This window comes from Rhinopithecus roxellana, chromosome 12 (assembly GCF_007565055.1).
Source record: "Rhinopithecus roxellana isolate Shanxi Qingling chromosome 12, ASM756505v1, whole genome shotgun sequence".
NCBI lineage: Eukaryota > Metazoa > Chordata > Mammalia > Primates > Cercopithecidae > Rhinopithecus > Rhinopithecus roxellana.
The window spans coordinates 126,068,359-126,095,351 of NC_044560.1; the positions used below are offsets into that span (position 1 = coordinate 126,068,359).

The window sequence follows — 26,993 nt, forward strand, 5'->3', positions numbered from 1 at the left end:
ATAATTATGTGACAGAAATGGGAACCAAACCCCGGTTTTCTTAGTCCATACTGTGCTCCACAGGCTCTGTGGAGGCGGCCAATAAGTAAGACAGACCAGGTCTCTGTCCCTATAGAAATTCCTCTTGACATAACAGATTCTACAGAAAAGGGCATAGGAAATAACCATAGATGGCAGAAATGCCTTACCAGAGATGTTATAAGCAGGTCAGCTACAAGCAAAGCATCACAACTCTTGTGTAAATCCCCTGGCTGCTGAACAGGGATCCACAAAAGTCTGGCTGGAGGTGATACCACTTGTCCATAGTTAACGATGTGCCAAAGGACCAGTTACATGTCACCACAAGAATACAACAAACCCTCCTTCCCTTTCACCACCCTCAGAATAGGCTGTGATGTTACTTTAGAAATGTTTCAATGTGTCTATAGAGCTATTTTAGCATTCTCTTAGTTATACCAATCAACACTTCAAAACAAGAGAAACTTGGACATATGTTCTTCCTGATCATGCCTCACATTGAACTAAAACAGTCTTAACACATTAAAAACACGAAGGAAGTTCTTGCTACTTCCCCCTCACACCTCCCTGCTTCATGACCCAGTTTAGGGACTGATTTTACTTGGCTTATGCAATACTCTGCCTAGTTCCCTGCCCTTGCATCTCTTTTCTTCCCAGAACTGGTGGTCCTTGACCCAATCCTGTTCTTGCAACTATTTAAGGATCCCTCCTTCGGTAGTAGGAAAATCAGCATCAAAGCAATCTCAGCTTGTTCTATGTCCCAATGCCAGGCAATGCCCAGGTGACCAGCCAATTAAAAATGAGCTGTGGACTCTCTAGCCCTGTGCCCTGGTACTTTCCCTGTATCAGAATGAGCTCTCTCTATACACTTCTGCCTCCATCTAGGGTCTCAGCTTCTCCCTCCATTCTTGGACCTGGGACCAGAGTTCCCTGATGTTCCACACCATCACAATCTGGGCATAATTTGGCCTTTCATCTTATGTCGTTTCTCATCCTTCCTAAGGGCTTTGGCAGTAACCAGCTTGTTGAGCAAATGCTCCCCAACACTCTGCCTCCCCTATGCATACATATTTCTTCATTCCTATATTCATATGCCCCCTCCCTGGAATACACCCCATTCAAACTTTGCCTTCAGAATTCCTATTGCATTTATTCTTTAAGGCTAATTATAAATTATTCTACTACAAAGACACATGTACACGTATGTTTATTGCGGCACTATTCACAATAGCAAAGACTTGGAATCAACCCAAATGTCCATCTGTGACAGACTGGATTAAGAAAATGTGGCACATATACACCATGGAATACTATGCAGCCATAAAAAAGGATGAGTTTGCGTCCTTTGTAGGGACATGGATGCAGCTGGAAACCATCATTCTTAGCAAACTATCACAAGAACAGAAAACCAAACACCGCATGTTCTCACTCATAGGTGGGAACTGAACAATGAGATCACTTGGACTCGGGAAGGGGAACATCACGCACTGGGGCCTATCATGGGGAGGGGGGAGGGGGGAGGAGGGAGGGCTTGCATTGGGGAGTTATGCAAGATATAAATGATGAATTGATGGGTGCTGACGAGTTGATGGGTGCAGCACACCAACATGGCATAAGTATACATATGTAACAAACCTGCACGTTATGCACATGTACCCTAGAACTTAAAGTATAATAAAAAAATAAAAATAAAAATAAAAAAAAAAAAATAAAAAAAAAAAAAAGAATGCCCTACCCTGTTATCCTCCAACAATGGGAAAATAAAGCAGGAAAACTGTCAAATGTGGTTAGAAAGTATGAACTTTTAGTAGTCATACTTCCATACTAAAAGTATGAACTTTTGTAGTCTTGTAGTCATACTTGTGCCTAGCTTTGTGGTTCTTGGGAAACTCAATGAGCCTTTCTGGTCCTCAGTTTTATCACCTGTAAAATGGTGAAAATAATACCAATCCTACATGGTAACAATGATACCAAGCCTGACACATTGCGGGTACTCAATAAATGACAGCTATTGTAATTACAAGAGAGTGTGTACACAAACAGCTGTCAAAAGAATTAGAATGTAATGGGTATCACAGATCCAGGAGGAAAACTTACATCTGCTTTTTGGGCTGGAAGCCTTCTTGAAGGGCAAACTTTTTACTCAGCCCTGGAAGATGGTTAGAATGCCAACATATTATAAAAATAATAGAAAAAGCATTCTAGGAAGAAATAATGACATAAGTAAAATCATGCAAGTGGGAAAATGGGCATAACTGGATAGTTGAAGCACACAGGTTGACTGAAGCCAACTTGGGGAGGGGAGGGTAGTCAAGAGACATATTGCCAAAAACAATTTTGCTGGAGATTAAAACTATGTCATCTACAGTGTCCATCAGATGAAGTGAATATAAAAATTCTTGCCACCAGAAAATTTGGAAAATATACCAAATCTTCTTTGGCATAGATCCATGAGGAGGTTTCAGTGAGAACAATTTGGCTTTTGCCAGCATTTATAAAAGGTATGAATAAGATTCAGAATTAAGTACAAAGGGAAAGCTAAAGCACCCTTTTTATTTGTTAAGACACAGCAGCCTTTTTGGGGCTTTATTAGAATATTCTTGTGCCAGCTGTCTCTTTTCTCCAACTCACATTCACACAATATGCCTCTCTCTTGTTTCTTGTCAGCACTGCACTAGGATACTAATGAGTTTTCGGGAATAGAAAACCCAATGGAATATTAAAATTGGAAAGAAGAGCTTGTTGAGTTAATTTCACTGAAGTGCATCACAACACACTGCACTGTTGTAAGAATGAATATTCAAATAGGAATTCAGTCATGGGAAAATTAATTAAGGAAAATGTTATTGCTAATATTGCTTTTTATATGTATACATATGCAGAGACACCCAACCATCTATTGGCTCCACACTGACAATAATAAAAGCTAAACATTTATGAAAGTGAAATGTTCAAGACCTCTTGCTGAGTTGGTGTTAAAAGATTTTTAAATTAAAAAAATTATGATTCCAGAGAATTGTTTCTAAAACACAAATCATGTCACTTCACTCGTTTGCTTAAAATTCTTCAATGGATCCAAAACATTCTTCAGAATAAAGTCAAAATCATCAGGGAATTCAAGGCCCTTCACTATGTGGCTCATGCATACTTCCCCTCATTTCACCTACTGTATTCTCCTAAACATATTGTGCTCTTGCAAATCTCTGTCTTTGAACATGCTGTTCACATTGTGCAGAATATTCTTTTACCCCTTGATATGGTTTGGCTGTGTCCCCACCCAAATCTCATCTTAAATTGTAACTCCCACAATTCCCAGGTGTTATGGGAGAAATCCAGTGGGAGGTGATTGAATTATGGGGGTGAGTCTTTCCTGTGCTGTTCTCATGACAGTGAATGAGTCTCATGAGCTATGATGGTTTTAAAAACAGTAGTTTCCCTGCACATGCTCTCTCTTTATCTGCTGCCATCCATATAAGATGTGATTTGCTCCTCCTTGCCTTCTGCCATGATTGTGAGTCCTCCCTAGCTATATAGAACTGTAAGTCCACTAAACTTCTTTCTTTTGTAAATTGCCCAGTCTCGGGTATGTCTTTATCAGCAGCATGAAAATGGACTAATATACCCATTTTATCAATTCATTTCTGCAGATGCCAGTCAGTATCATCACCTCCTTCCTCTGCCAGAGAAAGGGACTCTCCTGGGTGTTCCCATAGCACACTGAGCTCAGTGTTAGTTGGAAAATGTTGTGCACCTACACAATGCTAGAGATTATGCCAGGCAATTGCACATTTTATTGTCATAGTCTGTTTACTTGGCTGCTCACCCACTAGGCAGAATATTTACTGATAAATTAAACAAATAATATGTAACAGTACTATGCTCAGCACTGGGATTCAATGGTGAACAAAAAAAACAGTCCCTGCCCTCAGACAGATTATAGTCTAATTATATTTTATAGACAATTATGACATGTCCTTTGAGTAATAATCTCCATCCTCCTAGTAGTTGAATACTTCTTGAATAAACAAATAAACAAATGAATAAGTGGGTAGATAAGGTGCTTCTTAACTTGAAAGGAGCAGTACGCAGATCTTAGGGAGCATAAAATTTAAGAGCAACTTGGTACATCGGTAAGACAATCGAATTCAGAATCAAAATACTGATCCCCAGTCCCCAGATTTACTAAATGTGTGATTTTGAGCAAGCTCTTAACCTCTCTGAGCTTTAATTTTCTAATTCATAAAATATTAATGCCTGTTGGTTTAGAAGGAGTGCAAAGTTTTCACTTTTCTCTTTAATATCCAAAGAGTAAAATCAGAAAGAACACAGTGGAAATACTATTCCAGTGGGTCATAGGTTTTAGGGCCAACTCTGATCAACTGGTAGTTGCATTCTGGAGCACTATGTTGAGAAGGTTTCTGAGACAGAATCCAAATTCAGCAAGAAGAAGTACTGTGATCAATTAGCAATGTCTGCCCAGAAGGAAAGAGGAGGGTAGCTATGCATGTAGCCAGATATTTGTTACCCTATAGCCAATGAGCATCCATAAAAAGCTCCTAAGGAGATGAGTGCCATACATTTGAAAGCAGTATGGAATGGAGAGTAAACCATAGTCTGGCAAACTGGACCATCAGAGTATCCTTCTTCTCATAATGTCCTTTTAGCTACCTAGAGTAATCTTTCTCCTCTTATAGTTGTCTGGAATTGTCCTTTTTTTATTTGTGGACTGTGAACACCTTGTTCCTGGCACATAGGATAGGGCTGATGTGTTGAACAGATAAGTGAGTGAATGAATAAATGAATGAACAGCTGGTTTTCCTCTCTGCATGACCTTGGCCAGATCCTTAATGTCACATATCAAACTATAATTTGATAGAGTGTGTTGAGTAACAGTTTACATAGCACATTCACCACCTTTAGCTCATTCGATCCTTACCACAATCCAAATAGGTGGATAATGATATGACTATTTTATAAATGAGAAAGCTGAGGTTCAGAGATTAAGTGTCTCCTTTGGTATTTATCCTATTTAGTCATCAGTTTCCTAATCAGTGAAAAAAGAGAAAAATACATCTTAGTTTTCTTACCTCACTGGTTTGTAATGAGGCTCAAACCATTGTCAACTAAAAAGCACGATTTGAACAAAAGGCAAGATCTTGATAATGCTTTGCTTGCTGGGAACTTTGCATTAATTAACTTACTTCATTCTCATGAAAACCTGAAAAAGTGGGTATGATATCCAAAATTTATTGATGGAGGAACTAAGGCTCCAGGCCCAAGGTCACTAAACTATTAAGGGATAAAATCAATGTTTAACTCTAAAACCCACATTCTTTTCTCTATATCACAAGATCTTTCCTTCAACAGGACACCCCTGTTACAATAATGCATTCTTTGTTTTTATTTTTCCTCCAAAGATTAGATATATTAGCTGTGGCATATGGCATGTGTAAACACAATTTCTTCAAGAGAGTCAGGTTGCTAGCATGTTCTATGTAATTCTTTACAGGACTACATAAGGCAAGGAAGGATTTTCAGAGGCAAATGAGTATACGTACCAGAGGCCAGAAAAGTGGTTTCCTCTAGACAACATGGCTAAGACTGGACCTGCACATGAGTCTAAGGCTGCACACAAAGTTTCTAGGATAAGCAGGGCTACAAAAGGCCTGTGAAATGCTGCCTATTGAAATGCGGGTCTCACAAAATAATCTATAGCTCCCTCGTCTTCTCAGGGCCTACAGGTCTGGGCTTTGTTCCTGGGTACACATATGAGTCCTTTATTCTATTGTTTAAACAAGAAAATTATGGTTCCCTGAAGGGAAAAGGCTTGGATCTGAGCTTAACTTTTTATCAATCATGTCAATTTGGAAATAAGCTATTGGTTTGACTTTGCATTCATCAGAGTCAAGGGTGGATTGTGTTCCTTTGGTCTCCTTTGTCCTTAATTAACAGTCATTGAATACCCATATTAATTAGTGGGGCTGAGAGATATTTTGCCTCACCCTTCACCATGGTGGATAATTAAAAGTCCCATTACTAAAATAGTTGCACTCTTAATTTCTATAAACCTATTATGAAAACAATAATATGATTATAGAGTAACTTCCCTTCCTCTCCCAGCCTCTTTTCACTGTTTTAGTCTATTTCCACAAAGTTCTTAGAATTGTACAGGAAGGACAGGCTCACACATATTATATGTGCTAACTTTGGATCTAATCACTTAGGGTATATAATTAACAGAATAAATCAAACAAAAGTGTTCCTGAGAAGTGAGGAAGAGACCCACTAGAACTAGAAATGTGATGTGGTTTTACAGGCCTGGAACTCCTGCCTCTTTTGGAATTAATGTCAAGGAAAAAGGAAACCTTTGTTCTCAATTGGACTGGAAATATCCATAAAGGGTTCCAAATTGGATGCTCTGACATCTTTGCTCAACTAAATTTAGCAAATATTGTTAAGTATACATTTTGTGTTGAGCACAATGCATGAGAGATACAGAGATGAATCAGAAACAGCCCCTGCCCTCTCAAAGAATTTGCTATCTAGTGGAATGGAAAGTTCCTTAAACAGTCAACTCAAATACAAAGAAGGTCTTGTATGTTAAGAGAAGGAAGAAGTCTCCACTTACAAAACATTCTCTAGGTCAGGCGCAGTGGCTCATGTCTGTAAGCCCAGTACTTTGGGAAGCCAAGGCGGGTGGATCACGAGGTCAGGATATCAAGACCATCCTAGTTAACACGGTGAAACCCCATCTCTACTAAAAATACAAAAAATTAGCCAGGTGTGGTGGCAGGTGCCTGTAGTCCCAGCTACTCGGGAGGCTGAGGCAGGAGAATGGCATGAACCCGGGAGATGGAGCTTGCAGTGAGCCAAGATGGAGCCACTGCACTCCAGCCTGGGCAACAGAGTGAGACTCTGTCTCAAAAACAAACAAACAAACAAACAAACAAAATTCTCTAAATCAATGTCCCCCACTGTCTAACAGACTAGACTTGGCATTTCCTCCAGATTCTCCCACCACACCCTGTACTTCTCCAGTCATATCACCTAGCACAAGATGTGTGTTTAGTCTATAATGCAGGAAAGTTTCATTATGACAGCAACGAAGTTTGTCTTAGTCAGTTTAGTATTCTCAATGCTGGCATACTATGTGTACTTAATAAATATCTATTGAGTAAATGAATGAAAGGGCACTTTTTTAACTTTTATTTTAGGTTCCAGAAGTATACGTGCAGGTTTGTTACATGGGTAAATTATTTGTCACTGAGGTTTCCGGTATAAATGATCTCATCACCCATGTCGTGAACACAGTACCCAATATGCAGTTTTTTCAACCCTTGCCTACCTCCCACCTTTCTCCCTCTAGTAGTCCCCAGTATCTACTGTTCCCATCTTTATGTTAATGAATACTCAATGTTTGCTCCCACTTATAAGTGAGAACATGTATGTGTTTCTCTGTTCCTGCATTGATTTGCTTAGGATAATGGCCTCCAACTGCATCAATGTTGCTGCAAAGGAGATGATGTTGCTCTTTTTTATGGCTACATAGTATTCCATGGTTTATATGTACCACATTTTCTTTATCTAATCCATCATTGATGGACATCTAGATTGATTCCATATCTTTGCTATTGTGAATAGTGCTGCAATGAACACATGCATGCATATATCTTTTTGGTAGAACAATTTACTTTCCTTTCATTATATACCTAGAAATGTGGTTGCTAGGTTGAGTGAGATCAAAGTTCTTTGAGAAATCTCCAAACTGCTTTGCACAGTGACTGCCCTAATTTACATTCCTACCAATAGTGTATAAGTGTTCTCTTTTCTCTGCAACCTCACTAGCATCTGTTATTTTTTGACTTTTTAATGCGAGCCATTCTAATTGGAATGAGATGGTATCTCATTGTGGTTTTGATTGGCACTTCTTTAATGATTAGTGATGTTGAGTATTTTTAATATATTTGCTTAGATGTTTTATATATTTGTTTTATATTTATTTATATACTTGTATGTCAACATATTAATTAATTAATTAATTAATTTTGAGATGCAGTTTCACTCGTTACCCAAGCTGGAGTGCAGTGGCACCATCTTGGCTCACTGCCACCTGCCTCCCAGGTTCAAGTGATTCTCCTGCCTCAGCCTCCAGAGTAGCTGGGATTACAGGCACATGCCACCACACCCAGCTAAATTTTGTATTTTTAGTAGAGACAGGGTTTCACCATATTGGTCAGGCTGGTCTCAAACTCCTGACCTCAAGGTGATCTGCCCGCCTTGGCCTCCCAAAGTGCTGGGATTACAGGCATAAATCGTGCCCAGCTTATAAATATACGTTTACAAACATGTTGGCTTGTATGTCTTCTTTTGAGAAGTGTCTGCTCACGTCTTTTGTAAAAGGGCATTTTAGTATTAGCCAACTATGCTAATATGAATAGTAACCTTATACAGACAGAAGCAAAGTTCTAAAAGACACCTTCTTTCACATTCTACTACTTGATACTCACAACAGCCCTTGTACTATTATGAAAAAAAACTGAGATGCAACAATGATAAGTTGGTGAGGTAACACCACAACCCAGAGTGCCTAATCTTAAACTCACTACTCTTTTTATTATTGCTTCAATTTCCTACTCATTATTGGTCTGTTCAGGATTTTTATTTTTTCCTGGTTCAATCTTAGGAGGTTGAATGCTTCCAGAAATTTATCCATTTCCTCTATGTTTTCTAGTTTGTGAGAGTTTGTCCATAGTATTCTCTAATTATCTTTGGTATTTCTGTGGTAGCAGTTATAATATCTTTCTTATTTCTGATTATGTTATTTGTGTCTTCTCTCTTGTTTTCTTGGTTAATCTAGCTAGCAGTTTATCAATTTTAACATTTTAAAGAACAAATTTTTCATTTCATAATCCTCTGTATTTTTTCTTGGTCCCAATTTCATTTTATTCTGCCCTGATCTTTGTTATTTCTTTTTTTCTGGTAGCTTTGTGTTTAGTTCGTTCTTGTTTTTCTAGTTCCTTGAGGTAACATTATATTGTTAATTTATGATCTTTCTATTTTTCAATTTAGACAATGCTATAGACTTCCATTTTATCACTGCTTTTGCTGTATTTCATATAGTTTAGTATATTGTGTTTTCATATTCATTCATTTCAATTTTTTTAAATTTCTATATTAATTTCATCATTGACCCAAAGATCATTCAGGAGCATGTTGTTTAATTTCCATGTATTTGCACAATTTTGAGAGTTCTTCTTGGTATTGATTTCTAAGTTTATTCTTCTGTGGTCTTAGAAGACACTTGATATAATTTCCATTTTAAAAAATTTACTGTTTACTGATACTTGTTTTGTGACCTAACATATAGTCTATGGAGAGTGAGTATATTTCATGGGCTGATGATAAAAACATACATTCTGCAATTGCTTTATCAAATGTTCTTTAAATGTTTGTTAGGTCCATTTGGTCTAAAGTCCATTTTTTGTCCATGTTTCTTTGTTGATTTTCTGTCTCAATGATCTGTCTGTTGCTGTTAGTAGGATGTCAAAGTCCTCCATATTATTATATTGCTGGTTATCTTCCTTTATGTCTAGTAATACCTGTTTTATGAATCTGGGTGCTCCTGTACTAGGTGCATATATACTTAGGATTGTTATATTCTTTTATTGAATTGATCTCTTTATCATTATATAATGAGCTTTCTTGTCTATTTTTTTACTATTTTTGATTTACAGTCTGTTTTATTTGATATAAGTATAGCTGTTCCTGCTCAGTTTTGGTTTCCATTTACATAGAATATGTTTTTTACCCCTATACTTTCAGTGTATATGTGTTTTTACAAGGGAGGTGAGTTTCTTGTAAGCAGCATATAATTGGATCATGATTTTATTTCCATTCATCCAGTCTATATCTTTTAAGTGGATGATTTAATCCATTTACATTCAAAGTTAATATTGATATGTGAGGTTTGTTCCTGTATATTGTTAATTTTTATCTAATGTTTTGTAGATTCTTTGTTTCTTCTTTTTTTTTTTTTTCTGGAGACAGAGTCTTGCATTGTCACCCAAGCTGGATGGAGTGCAATGGCATGATTATAGCTCACCACAGCCAAGTTAAAGATGCCAAGTAAGAGACAGACTTGTATACTGAGGGGACTGTACATAGTTTACTTTTTTTGTAGAGCAGAATCTAAAGAACAAAGTCTTGGCAGGCTGTGTAGGTTTTGTAAAGGAGTACGATCTTTATTTCATAGATAATTGAGAACCAATTTTTGGAGTCAGGGTCAGGGTCATAATAGCTCACTCACTACAGCCTTGAACTCCAGGGCTCAAGTGATCCTCCCACCTCCACATCCAGAGTAGCTGGTACTACAGGCATGTACCACCACAACTGGCTAATTGCTTAACTTTTTTCTGCAGAAATTGAGTCTTGCTATTTGGCCCAGGCTGGTAGTGAATTCCTAGCTTCAAGTGATCTTCCCACTTCCACCTCCGAAAATGTTGAGATTGAAGGTGTGAGCCACCACACTCGGCCTCGTTTTATTCCTATGTCTGTTTGTCTTTGTGGTTTTGTGGAGTTCTGTTATGTTGCCATTTGATCTTTTCTCTTCCTCTTTTGTGTAATTGTTTTATAAGACCTTTCATGTTTTACACTTTGATGTGTTTTTATGAATGTGAATATTGATCTTTTATTTCCATGTTTAGAACTCCTTTGAGCATTTCTTGTAGGACTGGTCTAGTGATGATGAAGTCTCTCTATATTTGCTTGTCTAGAATTGACTTCATTCCTCTTTCATTTATAAAGTTTATTCTAGTTGGATATAAAATTCATGACTAACACTCTTTTTCTTTTAGCACTTTGAAAAGGGGATCACATTCTTTTCTGGTTTGTAAGGTGTCTGCTGAGAAGTCTGCTCTTAGTGTAATGGGGTTTCCTTTATTGGTGACTAGAAGCTTTTCTCTTGCTGATATTGTTTTTATTCTTCATATTGACTTTGCACACTCTGATGACTACATGTTGTGGTAAAGCTCATTTTGCAATGTATTTTCCTGGTGATCTTGGACTTCCTGTGTCCGGATGCCTAAATCTCTTGCTAGACTAGGGAAATTTTTCTCAATTCTTTTCCTAAACAAGCTTTCTAAACTTTTTTTCTTCTTTGGGAATACTGAAGATTTGTAAGTGATATGGTTTGGCTATGTCCCCACCCAATTCTCATCTTGAATTGTAATCTCCATGATCACCATGTATCTAAGGAGAGATCTGGTGGGAGGTGATTGGATCATGGGGACAATTTCCCCCATGCTGTTCTTGTCATAGTGAGTGAGTTCCCACAAGATCTGATGGTTTCATAAGGGGCTTTTCTCATTTCGCTCCTCATTCTTCTCTCTCCTACCACCATGTGAAGAAGGCCTTGCTTCCTCTTTGCCTTCTCTACCATGATATAAGTTTCCTGAGGCCTCCTCATCCATATGGAACTGTGAGTCAATTAAACCTTTTTCCTATATAAATTACCCAGTCTCAGGTACTTCTTTACAACAGTGTGAAAATGGACTAATACAGTAAGTTTGATCACTTAATATCATCCCATACGTATCAAGGCTTTGTTCATTATTTTTCATTATTTTTTTAAATTTTTGTATGACTGGATTAATTTTAAAAACCTGTTTTCAAGTTGAGAGTCTTTCTTCTGTTTGGTCTAAGTCTGCATTTTGTAATTCCTTAATGAATTCTTCATTTTCAGAAGTTTGTTTGTTTGTTTGAAGACATCTGTCTCCTTGGTAAATTTCGCATTCATATTCTGAATTGACTTTCTGATTTATTTGTATTGGTTTTCAGATTTCTCACTGAGATTCTTTGAAATCAATAAGTTTTTTATCTCCCATTTCAAGAAATTTCTTTTGGTTAGGATCCATTATTAGAAAATTATTGTTTCCTTTGGGGGTGTTATAATACCTTGCTTTTCCATACTTTCTGTATTATATTGATTTCTTCATAACTGAATAAATAGTAGCTTCTTATTTTTGAATTTACTTTTGGTGGGGTGAGACTTTTTGTCTTGAGGATGTCATTATAATGTTTTTTTGTTTTATTTGCTTTGGTTTGGTTTGGTTTTTGTTGTTTTTGAGACAGGATCTCACTGTTTTGCCCACTGGTTTTTGTTGTTTTTGAGACAGGATCCCACTCTACTGCCAGGCAGGAGTACAGTGGCATGATCTTGGCTCACTGCAGCCTTGACTTCCCCAGGCTCAAGCAATCCTCCTATCTCAGTCTCTAAAGTAGTTGGGACTACAAGAACATGTCACCATGCCCAGTTAGTTCTTTGTCCTTTTAGTAGAGATGGGGTTTTGTCATGTTTTCCAGGCTGGCCTCAAACTTCTGACCCCAAGTAATCTACCTGTCTCAGCCTCCCAAAGTGCTGGAATTACAGGCATGAACCACTGTGCCTGGCCTGATGTATGTTGGTAGGGACTTTTGGCTTTGTTTCTGTGTTGTACATTCAGTGGCGAAGAACTCTGTATAATTTCCCTGTTTATAAATAGCTTTACTGTGGTGACTTTCCCAAATGCCGGTTTTATCAGTGTTGTATCATGCTTGTGGTTTATCATGAGTAGGCTCATGACATCCTGAGTAGCTGGGGTTGTGTGAGCAACAGTGGTAGCAGAGGTCATTAGAAACTTACCTCTTTCCCAACCACTGTACACTTTGTGTTAGCAGATTTTGTATTAGGCTGTGCAGGTCAACCTCCAGGCCAGTGGGTGGTGCTTACAGTTAACAGTTTGTTACAAGGGTAGCTAGCAGTAGAGTTTATGCTAAATCCCCGTTAACCAGGGAAGGTACAAAGGTGTTACAGACAATGCTGCTGTGCTGAGGTGCCAGCCTGGGAGGGAACAGGTATTACTGGCCTTTAAGCCAGGCAGTTGGGCTGGAACCCACCTTCCTTCACTCTCAAGATACAGTGGGGCTCAGTCCCCTGCCCTGACCAAGGAAGCCTGTCGGGATACTCAGTAAAAAGTCACACGTTGTTTACTTTCAGTCTACAAGGCTGCCCTGGACCATAAAACTTGCTGCCCAGGCCAAAACCATGCCTCTCAGGCAAATGTCTTCCTTCTCTAGTCCCATGAAACGCAGCCCAAGTTCATCATCCATGGCTAGAGTCCACACTATACTCATTTCTTGGTTCTGGCTGTGGGGGCCCCTCCCCCATTCAAAACACAATATTCCAGTCCCTGGCCTGAGGCTTCCTAATGCCAGTGGATGCTGCCGCTGTTAGGTCATAGCATTCCACCCAGCTTGTTATGAGCTGAGATTGAGAATGGTGGCCACAACCACCTCTGGGAAAACATTTGGTGTGCTTTCTGGTGCCATGTCTTCTCAAAGTCTCCTGATTGCTTCCCAAGTTAGATCCAGGGATTGGGAGGGTCAAGGTACTCTCCTGTGGCCTGGATTGCATAGATCCCCAGTGGAAAGGTGGATGACAGAGGGATACTCACACTCCCTCTCTTGTACTGGGGCTTCACTCGCAGTTTTCTGCTGGATTCCACCATGTAGACTGCTTTCCCACTTTTTGTGTTTCTGTCAAATTCCTACATCATTTCTTGGATAAAAGTTCATGGTGTGAATCTTTTATTTTATTGTTTAATTAATTAATTTATTTGAAATGGAGTCTTGCTTTGTAGCCCAGGCTACAGTGCAGTGGCACAATCTTGACTCACTGTAACCTTCACCTTCCAGGTTCAAGTAATTCTCCTGCCTCAGCCTCCCACCTCCCGAGTAGCTGGGGTTCATACTCCTTCACAAAACCTACACAGCCTGCCAAGACTTTGATCTAGAACTCCTGAACTCAGGTGATCCATCCACCTCAGCCTCCCAAAGTGCTAGGATTACAGGCGTGAGGCACACCTGGGCGACAGTGTGAATCTTTACAAGCTATTTTGCTTCTTCCAAGTGGGTGAGGTAAGCTGGAAAAGCGCTGTTTGCCATGTCACTGGTTTTGATAAGTTTTTAAAAACTTGGGTTTTTTTTCTAGTTATCTGACCATTTCTTCTAATTTCCTTGGCCTATCTCAAGGAATAAATATAGTTCTAAGCCTTCAGCCTCGCTTTTTTGTCTTCTCCTATTATAAGATATTTGGCCTGTCCACCTATTTCTGAGGAGACTGCACATATGTGCTTGGTATGAATTTGTAAAACTATAATAACTCAGTTTACATGCATACAGAAGAAAGTTACTCTGCCACTGTCAACAACATGAACATCAGCTTTGTCTTCCACCTCTACATCCTTCACTTTACTTCAGTCATTATCATCATTATTAACATTTATTAAGTCTTGCTAGATGCCGGGACCAGTGCTAAATATCCATCATCATATTTAATCCTTACATCTACTAAAGGTGCCATTATTATGCCCATTTTCCTGATGAGGAAATGGATGCAGAGAGGTTACACAACTTACAAGAGCTAAAAATGACAGAATCCAGAGTTGAACCCATAGTTGTTTAATTTCAAAGATCAAACTTTTAACCACAATGCTATATTATCAGCAGCAAGACTACTTTTGTTTCTGATGTTTTCTCTACAGAAAGTATCTGAAGATTACAAACTAAGAAGATCTATGAAAACAGGAGAGCAGGAAGTATCCCTCCAAATGATAGAAAGTCTCAGGATTACTGAAAGGGGCATCATAAATTATTTCATTTAGCTGTCCTCTTAAACAGAAATAACCTGTGCAGCATCTGCATGTGCATTTCTAGTGGCAGGAACCTTACACTATTCGTTGAGACAGCCTTCTTCATTACTGGGAAGATCTCATTTTTATCCCTACAGAAGAGTAAAATCTGCTTTCTTATGTAGACTAATAGTCTAGTCCTATCCTCTTGAAACAGTCAAAACACACTTAGTCTCCTGGCACCATAATTGGCTTTTAGAATTTTAAAAATTCTCGTTCCTGAACCTTCTCTCCAGAGTAATTAGTTCAGTTCTCCTTGGCTGGTTAATGTTTAACCATGATGTTCAACTCTCTCTGATCCAGATGCTGCATTAGAATCTCTTAGAGTCAGTGTTGTAATTGGCAATTAGTCCTTGTCTTGATCCTGGTCTTTCCCTTGCTGTTTGTTGTAAACAGCTAACTCGGTCTGTTTCCCTGCTCCTCCTCAGAGCTTCATCCCTGTCCCATAGCGATATGTGGGGAGGCAGGTGTGACTACTCGATGCTGGAGAGCAGATATGACAAGCTCTGGTGAAACTCTAAAAAAGCAGCCTCCTTAGAAGACTTCCATGGGGAGACATGGTCATTTCTGCAGCTCCTGTGTACTCAGGATTCTTTTACCTTGGGTAAAGGCATGAAAGCAAGGCAGGCAGGGTGCCTCTCTGCATCCCCTCAGATTTCTGCCTAGGGTCTGCTCACCACTTAATTTCTGTGGGTACTGTCTTTCCTTGATTTTCTCCTTTCCATATTACCCCACTTTCTCACTTCTACCCTCATCTTCCTACCCCAAGCTCATTTCAGATACTTTGTAAAAAAACCAAAAGAACCTAAACTGTGTTTCTTCTTACTTTACTTTCATACCACAGAATGCTTTTGACAACAGCTATCTAGAGGTTTACCCCTATATACATCAAGCAAGCAATCAATTCTGCAATGGATTATCAAGTAAATACCAGCTAGGTGTCCTCTAATTTGATTCTGATACTATCTGAAGACAGTGTCAGATCTCACAGGTTGAGGGCTCAGTACAAGACTGCCCCTCTCATTTCAGATGCCAATCCAAAGCACAGGTTGTGGTCTGCACTTCTGACTGACTGACTATAAACCAAGGTTCCTATAACCCCTCTTTTGAGTTCAGTTAATTTGCTTCAATGGCTTACAGCACTGAGGGAAATAGGTTTACTCATTTATTATAATGGGTGTTACAAAGGATACAGATGAATAGACAGATGGAAGAAGTGCAAGGAACAAGGCATTTGGGAAGGGATGCAGGGCCACCTCCATGTGCTTAGCAATCTATAAATTCCCTGAACCCAGTCCTTTTGGATTTTTATGGAAACTTCATTACATAGGCATGATTCATTAAATCATTAGCCATTGGTGATCAGCTTAACCTTCAGCCCCTCTCCCCTCCCTGGAGGTTGGGGGATGGGGCTGAAAAGCCCAACCTTCTAATTGCAACTTGATGTTTCCTGTGAACATCCCCCATTTGGAAGCTACCTAGGTGCTGTGAGTCACCTCATTAACATACAAAAGGCCCTCCCCTCCCCTCCCCTCCCCTACCCTCCCCTTCCCTTCCTTTTTTGAGACTGAGTATGGCTGTAGTGCAGTGGCGCGATCTTGGCTCACTGCAAGCTCCGCCTCCCGGGTTCACGCCATTCTCCTGCCTCAGCCTCCCAAGTAGCTGGAACCACAGGCGCCCATTACCATGCCCGGCTAATTTTTTGTATTTTTAGTAGAGACGGGGTTTCACCATGTTAGCCAGGATGGTCTCAATCTCCTGACCTCCTGATCCACCTGCCTGGGTCTCCCAAAGTTCTGGGATTACAGGCGTGAGCCACCGCGCCCAGCCGGCACTCTTATTCTTATTGCTCCAGATAGTCCAAGGGATTTAGGAGATGGATATCAGGAAAAAAGAGGGAGACTAAATCTATATATCCTGATAGCACAGGTATATTCCCTTAGACAAAAGAGCTCAATATTAGATGGGCTTGACAGACCCATCATCTCCATTCTCACTTTTGAATCTTTATCCCCTCCCCATTCTCCTTGGATCTGGAAGCACTCTGAGCAACGACTTCTCTTCTTGAACTTGGTCCTGCATCCCCTGTTAACTTCCTGTTCACTCCACATTCTCTTAACTTGGCTGGAGTTCATTTTATTCCCTTGCCGAGGAGCACCTTACATATAGTTTAATTTTAAAATAAGGAATTGACATATCAGAAATCTTAAATGAGTTGCTCAAGGTGGCATAGCTTAAAAATGACAGTGTTAGGATTTGAATCCTTGACAGGTCAAACAACTTTCACGATATTTTACAATTCTGGTCATGTTCCACTTTGTCAAAGTCCTTTTTAATGTGCAATGAATAAAGCTTAATGCAATTTCTTACAATGTGTGTGACTATACTGAAGTGCAAAAACATCTGTGTTCAACAAATGAGAAATTGCTTCTTAAAAAAATAAAAATTAAATGTCATTCAAGAAGTCATTACAGCTTTCTTACCAAAGAAATTTGTTTGAAATTTCTTGCATAAAGTTGAATCTAATTTTATAACTTTTTAATTAAGTAATCCTCAGCAATTTACACTGAGGATTTACTCTCTCTCCTGCCTTCCCAAAGGGCTGGTTAGACTTGGTAAATTTAAATTTGATAACAGTTTCCTGAATTTGTGCTCTATTCCCAGCCAGAAAGAGAGCACATGTGTATAGGGAATGAGTGTGGGAGAGATGGAAAATCCCATCCCATCTCATTAGAAACCAATGAGTGCCAAAAAAAAAAAAAAAAAAAAACAATGAATCAGAATTCATTACAGCAACAACCAACAGAAGAGTACAGTAACCCTTTAATTCCCTCAGGAGATGCTATCCATCAAAGGGCTCTCCTTAGCAGTAGAATAACTGCTAATGCACAGCTGCGTTTGTATAAATGAAACATTGTGAGTGAGAGTTATATTTAAGAAAAGCTATTGCTAAAATATAAAACTCAGATAAGATGTTCAATTGCAATAAGAACTTAGATGGAAATCAGTAATTTAATGATGAATAATTCATTCATTATTCCAGGAGCATTTCACTATTCACAATATATATATTTGCCCATGTAGAATATCAAAGAACCTCAAATGATCAAAACCATCTTGAGAAAGAGGAACAAAGCTGGAGACCTCACACCTCCTGAGTGCAAAACAATTAAAAAGCTACAGTAATCAAAGAGGTATGGTACTGGCATCAAGACAGACATGTAGACCAATGAAACAGAATAGAGAGCCAAAAAATAAACCTTCACATATATGGTCAATGATCCTTGACAAGGGTACCAAGTCTGCACAACGGGGAAAGAATAGCTTCTTCAACAATTGGTGTTGGGAAAATTGGATATTCACATTGAAAAAAAAAATGGAATCTTATCTTAAAACAAAAATAAACTCAAAATGGGATAAAGACCTAAATATAAGACCTTAAACTATAAAACTCATAGACAAATTAGTAGAAAAGCTTTATACATTGCCACAGGCAATGCTTTCTTGGATATGACATCAAAAGCACAGGCAACAAAAGCAAAAATAGACAAATGGGACAACATTAAACATTAAAACTATTACACAGCAAAAGAAACAACCAACAGAGTGAAAAGGCAACCTACAGAATGAGAGAAAATATTTGTGAACAAAATATCAATGAGAGGTTAATATCCAGAATATATAAAGAACTCTTACAAATCAAAAGCAAAACAAATAATCTGATTTTAAAATGGGAAAAAGAGTTGAACAGACATTTCTTAAAAGTAGATACACAAATGGCCAGCAAGCATATAAAAAGATGCTTCAACATCACTAATCATCAGAAAAATGCAAATCAAAATCACAAGGACACATCACATTCCACCCATTAGGATGGCTACTATCAAAAACAAAAAACAAAAAACAAAAAAACAGAAAGAATAAATTTCGGTAAGAATGTAGAGAAAATGGAACTTTTGTGCACTGTTGGTGTGACTGTAAAATGATATAGCCTTGATAGAAAACAGTATGGAGGTTCCTCAAAAAAATTAAAGTAGAACTACAGTATGATCCAGAAACTTCACTTCTGAAATCTCTCTATGTTGCTCAGGCTAGTTTCAAACTCCTGGCCTGAAGTGATCCTCCCATTTATGGCCTCCCAAAGTGCTGGGATTACAGGTGTGAGCCACTGTGACTTGTCTCAAGATAAGGGAAATGATAATTGTTATTATGAGTACATTAACTAGGCATTCATATTTGATACTTCATAATGTAAAATACACTTTCACATTTTTTCCTCTTATTTGAACCTCCCTAGATGCTACATTTTATTGGTAAGGACAAATGATATTACTCACAGCTAGTGACAGACTCAGAATATGATTCCAGGTCCCTTAACTCTGAATCCCCTGCACAGACACTTGAGAACATGTCACAGTATTGGATGAGCTATGAGTGCTATTCAGATGTGAGCACTCATCACCAATGGGACTTATATCTGTACAGCTTTTCTAATGGCATCATAGATTTGGAGAGGCAAAATGTTGGCCCAGGGTCGTACAGCTAGTGATTGGCAGTTATTGTCTTCTGATGCTTTATCACATGATTGTTTCCTTCTTCCTGGTTACAACTACTCAGAGAAGATATACTGATTTTGTGTCAGCTGGCTCTTCTGTGCTCTGAGCATCAAGATGGTGGGCTATAAACCATAGTCTAGACCAACTCCATCTTTCCTGTGCCTCTTATCTCCTTATCAAACTAGAGTTTTGATTAAATACCTTCCCAAATTTCATTTCTTCTTGCTTCCCCACATGGCTTTAATTGATTGCTAAAGTGACTCCTTGGAAATCCCATATTTCCTCTTTCAAGGACACAGAGGAGGGCAACATAGAATCTTTCCTTTATAAATAAGGCTGCTGCTCTTCTTCATTGTTCCCTGTGCCTCTTAAATGACCTCCATCCCTCTATTTTTAGCTGCTATTGATTCTCACTTAACTGTCTTGTTCCTCCTAGATGCTGGAAAGCACTTTGTAGAAACTAAGTGTATGCCTGCGTCCTCTGATTGAATGTGTAAGCAAACTATAGTTGTGTGCAGTATAAATACTCCATCCTACCCCTGGCCCCAGGGTTGGCCTCACTAGAAAAGTGGGGTGGGAATATAAGTAGGTAAGTTTCCTTTAAATGTTTAAAAGAGCATTAGACCAGGAGTCAAAAGACTCTGGCACAAGCCCCAATTCCAGCGTGTCCTAGTAGCATGGTTATGTTCCTCTGTGGGCTCAAGTTCCATGTCTGAAAAGAAAAGGGGTGGTAATAGGCGATGCTAACAGCTTTTTATTTTTATTTTTATTTTTTATTTTTTATTTTTTTTGCTAACAGCTTTTTAATGTTTCCTTTCACAAATTATGTTTTGTGTTTCTGATATATCTATTACGCACTATTAATATATTGTAAAATTATAAATAAATGACACTTTGGAAAAGCATCTCATAAAAGGAAAAGACTTTCACAGATGCACTTATTGTTCTGATAATGCTATAACTGAATTCCCAGGTCTCCACAAACTTCTCCAGACACCCAATACCTTCACATTAGAAGACAATTCTAGGTTTCTCCTAATCTTTGCTCTGACTTAGCCACGGAGCAAAGCTGCTAGAAAATAAAGTTGATTTGGCAGAAAGAGGAGATCATGTCAGCCTTAGACAAGGGGAATAAGAAGGAAGATTTAGGAAATATGTTTTGGCATTAGCCAAACAAGAATACAGATCAAGTTTAGAAAAGTATTCAAAATCACTTCAGTACCTCAGTTGAGAGAAGTGGGCAAAGAAAAGTCTACAACTGTTGGGAAGAGGGGCAATCTGTCTGTGTTTGGGGGAAGGAGAAAGTTTTGGAGTTCACAATTGGTTTTTCTAACCCTCTGTTTTCAGCCTAGCCCCCTTAACTGAGACTGGGATAAATACACTGAATTACAACAACTGATTCTGAAATTAAAAAAAAAACAAAAATAAAAACAAAACAAAAAATAAACCCTCTAACTACTGGGATGGCCCTATAAAGGGGCAGAGCCTTAGGAATGAAGGTCTAATACAATTATTATAATCGCTGTTATTATTATTACTTCCTCCATTGCCTACTTCTCTTCATTACATTTTTCTCCAATAAAAACTGTCTTTGCAGTTAAGGTATACCTGTTTTTGACCCTTTCCAAACACAAACCCATTCCCTTACACTACCCTTATACATATTCTTTTGCTGCATTAATAGAAATACAGTGTCTAAGATGTAGAAAATGAAGGTTCTGCTTCACCCTTCCCCCAGTGAGTAGGTTTTAGGAATTTGGTATCTGCATTTGGGCCCTACACTGCATCTGTGTCACCAACAAAAAAATCAAGCAGAGGAGTATCAGCACAGAGATGAGTCTGGAGGCCAGTACATTCTGGAAAGAGTAGAAATAATTGAAAAAGTAATAGGTAGCCCAAATAGGACTAGGACCAATGGATGAAAATGTTATAAAGAACTTTCTGAGTATTAGACTTTAGATGGAAAGGAGAGGAGAGGAGAGGAGAGGGGAGGGGAGGGGAGGGGAGGGGAGGGGAGGGGAGGGGAGAGGAGAGGAGAGGAGAGGAGAGGAGAGAGGAAGGAACCAGGTGGGAGGAATGGGAACTGAGGGAACAAACCTATTTGACAGATTGTTTTTTCCTCTTGACTCCCCAGTCTGGGGAGAACTTATGATCTCAAGATGAATTCACTATTCTTATGAGAAAATAAAATTCTGGCATAATTTCTGCAGGTATTGTTACGGGATTAGGGCAACTAGCTTTTTTAAAAAAAGAGTATTTAGAAATGGTCTCAGGAGGCTCTGGGAGGCTCTGGACAGGAGCAAACTATAATGCAGGCTCAGGATGATGACCCTGTCATTGGACCATTCTAACTGGACTTAGTCACACTGAAGTCTATCAGCGGCAGAATCCAAATTCTCTTACCCTACCTGATTTAGCAGAACTGACTGACTGGCGTGACACTTCTTGAAAGGACTGTGGCAAATCAAAAGGCAGAATAATGCTCCTTTGAGGGAGGATCAAAAGCCTGGATGGCACTCCATTGAGTTGATGTTCCATTGAGTCGATGCTCCATTGAGTCGATGCTCCATTCCAAACAAGAGCCAAAAACCACGCAACTCTGTACACGTACACTCACCATTCACTAAGTATCTCCTCTTTTCTTTTCTTTTTCCTTTTTTCTCTTTTCTTTTCCTTTCTCTCTCTCTCTCTCTCTTCTTTTTTTTTTCAAGGTCTCATTCTGTTGCACAGGCTGGAGGACATACAGTGGCATGATCACAGCTCACTGCAGCCTTGACCTCCTGGGCTCCAGTGATCCTCCCACTTCAGCCCCGCCAAGTAGCTGATCTTACAGCACATACCACCATGCCCAGCAAATTATATTTTTTGTAGAGATGGGGTCTCTCTATGTTGCCCAGGCTAGTTTTAAACTCCTGGGCTCAAGTGATTCTCCCACCTCAGCCTCCCAAAATGCTGAGTTACAGCACTTTGGGAGCAGTCCACTCAACCTCATTCCTGCTCTTGATTCTCTCAGCCACTAACTTTGCCATGCATGCTATTGATGTTGTCTTTCACTCTATATTATCCTTTACTTCAACTCTTACTTCTCATTTTACATTTGTATAATTAATTATAATAACAATAATAACAGCTATAATTTTAGAATACATAGCTTGCTCCATGGCTTCTTGTGAGTGATTATATATATATACATTTCATTTAATTCTTACAACTATCATATGCCTATGAGTTAGCTGTGGTATTAACTCAGTTTTACAGATGAGGAAACTGAGAATTGAGGCTAGGAGAGGTTTAGTATCTTGCCCCAAATCACTCAAGAAGGAAGTGGTAGAGTCAGTTTAGAAAACATATCATCCCTGTGACTTGAAAGCCCATGCTTTTCTAGCTGGGTTATACTGTCTCACTAAACATTGATATTTTTTCTTAATGATTCTGACGACTTTTATTCTCCTTGTGGGTGATCTTGCCTCCTTAGCCTGCCTTTGATGAAGCCTTAGGTCATACCCTATCAGCAGTACTCCCCAACCTATCAACTCCACCCACAGCCCAGTTTCTCCCACCTTGCAAGCTGCTCTCAGACAATAGGCACCGAAAAGCTAGAAGTTCGAGGAATTCAAAATGTATTTTCTAGGACAAGGAGTTTATCACAGCTGCCCCTTCTGTGGACACATGATGCCTGTCTCAGAGAAGATGCATTCTTGGTTGTTGTCTAACATAGAGGGGATCCAAGAATTTACTTGACTCTAAGAGATCTTTATCTTCTCACCTTACCATAGTGCATTCGTCCCACAGAACTGCTGGTTTTATGAGTGATGAGCAGATTTACTTAAAGATATTTATTTAAAGCACATTTATTTAAAGCTATACAAATAAAATTAATTCAAATCATTGTTCCAAAGAAACCCAGAACAGGGGCGTGCCTGATTTGGCTTCCAAGGAGAGAAAATTATTCGTGATATGTCAGAATCCAGCTCTTACCGGAACCACACATGCATGTAGGCATGCACATACGCAAACAGACACACACCACACACCACCCAAACCTGAAGGTGTTTTCCAAGAAAACCAGATGAAGAGAATCTTCATTACCAGAAGCAGGGAGTGAGTCAGTGCTGGGCAGAACAACTAGCAGGCAGTCTTAGTAGGAGAAATGCCAGGGCATGTGAAAAAGAAAAGCAGCAAGTTCACCCACGGGGACATTGGAAATCATTTAATCCAGCACTAACACATATATTCCAGTAATTTTAAATGTTCCACCAATTTAATATATTAAAACAACACATATAATTACTGATCTCTAACTTGGTTAAGAGATTAAATGTATACCATCTCGTATCACATGAGTTTGAAATGAAACAGACAAAGGAGCAAAGAAACTATACAGATGAAGTACTAACTTCCTATCTGTCCAACATTAATTTTCTTCCTAAATTATATTTTTGTTGAAAGAAATAATATCTACTCCCAATTCTTGTCACTCTCTGCTGGACCTCTGTCAACATCAAGTTTACTATGAAGGACCCAGATACAGATAACACAGTACAGTGGGGGAAAGGTGGAGAAGTACCTTCCTCTCCCTCATTTTTGTTCTCTATTTATGTTGCAAGGATATTTAATAGTGGGTGCATTAATAAAGCACATTATGGTATGGGAAGAACAAAGGTTAGCATAGTCTGGTAATGCGTAATTCACAGAGATAAGACAAACATAATGAAGGCTTGATCAGGGAAGGGCAGATTGGCCAATGAGGATTATGAGTTGAAGACTGATTAGAGATTATGCAAAAGTGGTCCGCTGGGAACTTTATTAAGATTTTAACTACCATGTTTACAAATAAGAGAATTAATCCCATAGGTGAGGAAAACTTTACCTGGGTTTTCGAAAAGGATCAACATAATCTGATCCATGTTTTGAATAGCTCATGCTAACACTAGATGGAAAACAGATGTGAAGGGGACAAATTAAATGTAGGGAAACCAATATGAGGACTGATACAATAATCCATGCAAGAGAATAAGCTTCATGAGAGTCATTGGTAATCCCAGTGTATCACTGCTATATACATCTCCAGGACCTAGAATATAGAATATACTCAATAAATAACTATTAAACAAAAAGTGACTTATGTTCAGGTGAAAAGTGTAAGATGGGGAGAGATTGGCTAGCAGTCACAGTAGTGACATTCATCCATAGGTTTCCAGATAACTCTCTTTCCAGGTCATTGTCCAGATTGTGCTGGCTAGTTGCCTAGATTGAGCTCCTTTTCATTGAGTATTTATTATTTTCAGGCCCCATTCTTAGCATCATTGTACAAACATGATCTCCTTTAATCTATTTTTTAAAAGTCCCTAAGGATTAAATATTGTTATTCCTCAGTTTATATATGAACAAAGCAAAGTATCTCCCTTAGGTCATGCAGCTACTAAGTTATACCAGGATTTGATCACAAGACTGACTCTTAAGCTTCTGATTGCTCCACTGTAGTCAGAAGTGCATGCATCACTTGCATAATTAAACAGGAGATTTCATGTATCATATTTCCACACACATTCCGAAGAGGTTTCTATCTCACAGTCTCTACAAACAATAGCAGCACAATATGAACACTTGTGCAAATGTATTTTTAATAAACTGCCTCAAATTTTGCTATATGCCTTAATAAGCTTTTGTAATCTCAGGAGGCCTTATTAGATAAAGATAAGGTGTTTTAGAAAATCCCCTATCCCTAACTACTTGAAAATACATTAATCATTTTAAATCTCCCCAACCCCTTGCCAACCCCCCACAGCCACAGGCAAAAAGTCATATTGTTTGGCTTAATGAATATAAATGTTGCCCCTTCCCTTATAAAATATCTTTAGATGAACTTACACAAATACTGAACACAAGGTGAGCACTGAAAATCTTCTATACAAATAATAAACCCTACTTAGCCCTGCTGCGAGTCCTATGTGGCTATAATTCTACCCTTTCCTTTGCTCTAGCTAAGTTATTTGAAAGTATATTACTTTTTCACCCTGGATATGCTATTTTATGTGCCTTTGTTTTTAATATGACCATGGAAATAGCAACATAATATTCTTTTCCTTCCTGACATTACCCTCTCCTCTTTAGAAAATGAATTTTCCACCTATCACTTAGAAGTACCCTGCCGAATGGGTGTCCTGCTTCATGCCCAAGTCCATCGCCAAGTCCGTCTCTCAGGGATAGAAAAACAACATCCCATCACATCCATATAATTGCTTTTAAAATGCCCATTGCTTTTATTAATAGCTGTACCATTGCTGTCATAGGATAATCATACTTTCCTTGAAATGTCTCTCTTATTTTTCATTTATGTGTTCAGAAAATATTTCAATTACACAAACATGCAGTTGATTTAGAAAGACAGTTCTCATTCAACCACAACCAACCCACAATTTCAGAATTTTTAGTAATTGAGTGAAAGAATAAAGTTTGCTTCCAACAAAAGACATAAGAAATACAAAGAGTATGAGGAAAACACTACTTTTGTCAATAGGATCACAACAACTCTGAACTTATGGTTCTTTATGTGTAAAATACGGATAATAATCTTACAGAGTTTTTATGAAAATTAAATATTATATGTGAAAATGCAGGCACAGTTCTTGATAACTAAAAAAAATACCTCAACAAATAGTAGTAATACTGATAGTAGTGGTTGTTACTGTTGTTATTTCAAGATAAACATTAAACCTTCATTCTTAATTTATCACATTTTTTTGAACATATGTCACACAGTCCCCCTTGGAGGAAGCTCTCAATGTAGTAGGGGAGACAGACAAGTAGGTAGCTAACTGCCATGCAATTTAATAACTCTTATTATAATGGAGATATATAAGAACTGCTCTATAAACACAGATGTGGCCGGGCACGGTGGCTCAAGCCTGTAATCCCAGCACTTTGGGAGGCCGAGACGGGCGGATCACGAGGTCAGGAGATCGAGACCATCCTGGCTAACACGGTGAAACCCCGTCTCTACTAAAAAATACAAAAAACTAGCCGGGCGAGGTGGCGGGCGCCTGTAGTCTCAGCTACTCGGGAGGCTGAGGCAGGAGAATGGCGTAAACCCGGGAGGCGGAGCTTGCAGTGAGCTGAGATCCGGCCACTGCACTCCAGCCTGGGCGACAGAGTGAGACTCTGTCTCAAAAAAAAAAAAAAAAAAAAAAAACACAGATGTAAGAATTTAAATAATAACATATTTAGCATTTTCTTGCTTTATCATTTTCAAAGCACACAAAAACCATTTGAAGTAGGTTTAAACTACCAGTTTAATAGACAATCATCATCACCACCCTGGCAGCTACCATTTGGTACATGACTATTGTTCCAGGCCATGAACTAGAAGCTTTACTTGTATTATCACATGTGATGTCACTCAATCATCACAAAAAAACCTGCAAAGTAGCTACTCTGATCCCCATTTTACAGAGGGTGAAACTGAGATTCAATGAGTTTTAGTGACTTCTGCAATCATACAACTAGTGAGTGATGTAGTCTGGATATGGAAACAAAGCTGTCTGTCTCCATGTCATGGTATTTCCTCTATTCACAGTTGACTCATAGATACAAACCAGCTCAAAGAAAATTACACTGGGAAGGAGAAGAAATATTCTCTCTTATATTTTCTAAATATCCATCTTGAATAAATAATGTGTAAAAGAGGATGACA

The 26,993-nt window shown here is 38.7% G+C and overlaps 1 protein-coding gene across 4 annotated transcripts in view; it reads right to left on the reverse strand.

Annotated features, from left to right (window-relative positions):
* Positions 1–26,993, reverse strand: part of AGBL4 (ATP/GTP binding protein like 4) — a 1,510,388-nt gene that overhangs the window by 688,152 nt on the left and 795,243 nt on the right. The gene's annotated exons all lie outside the window — the stretch shown is intronic.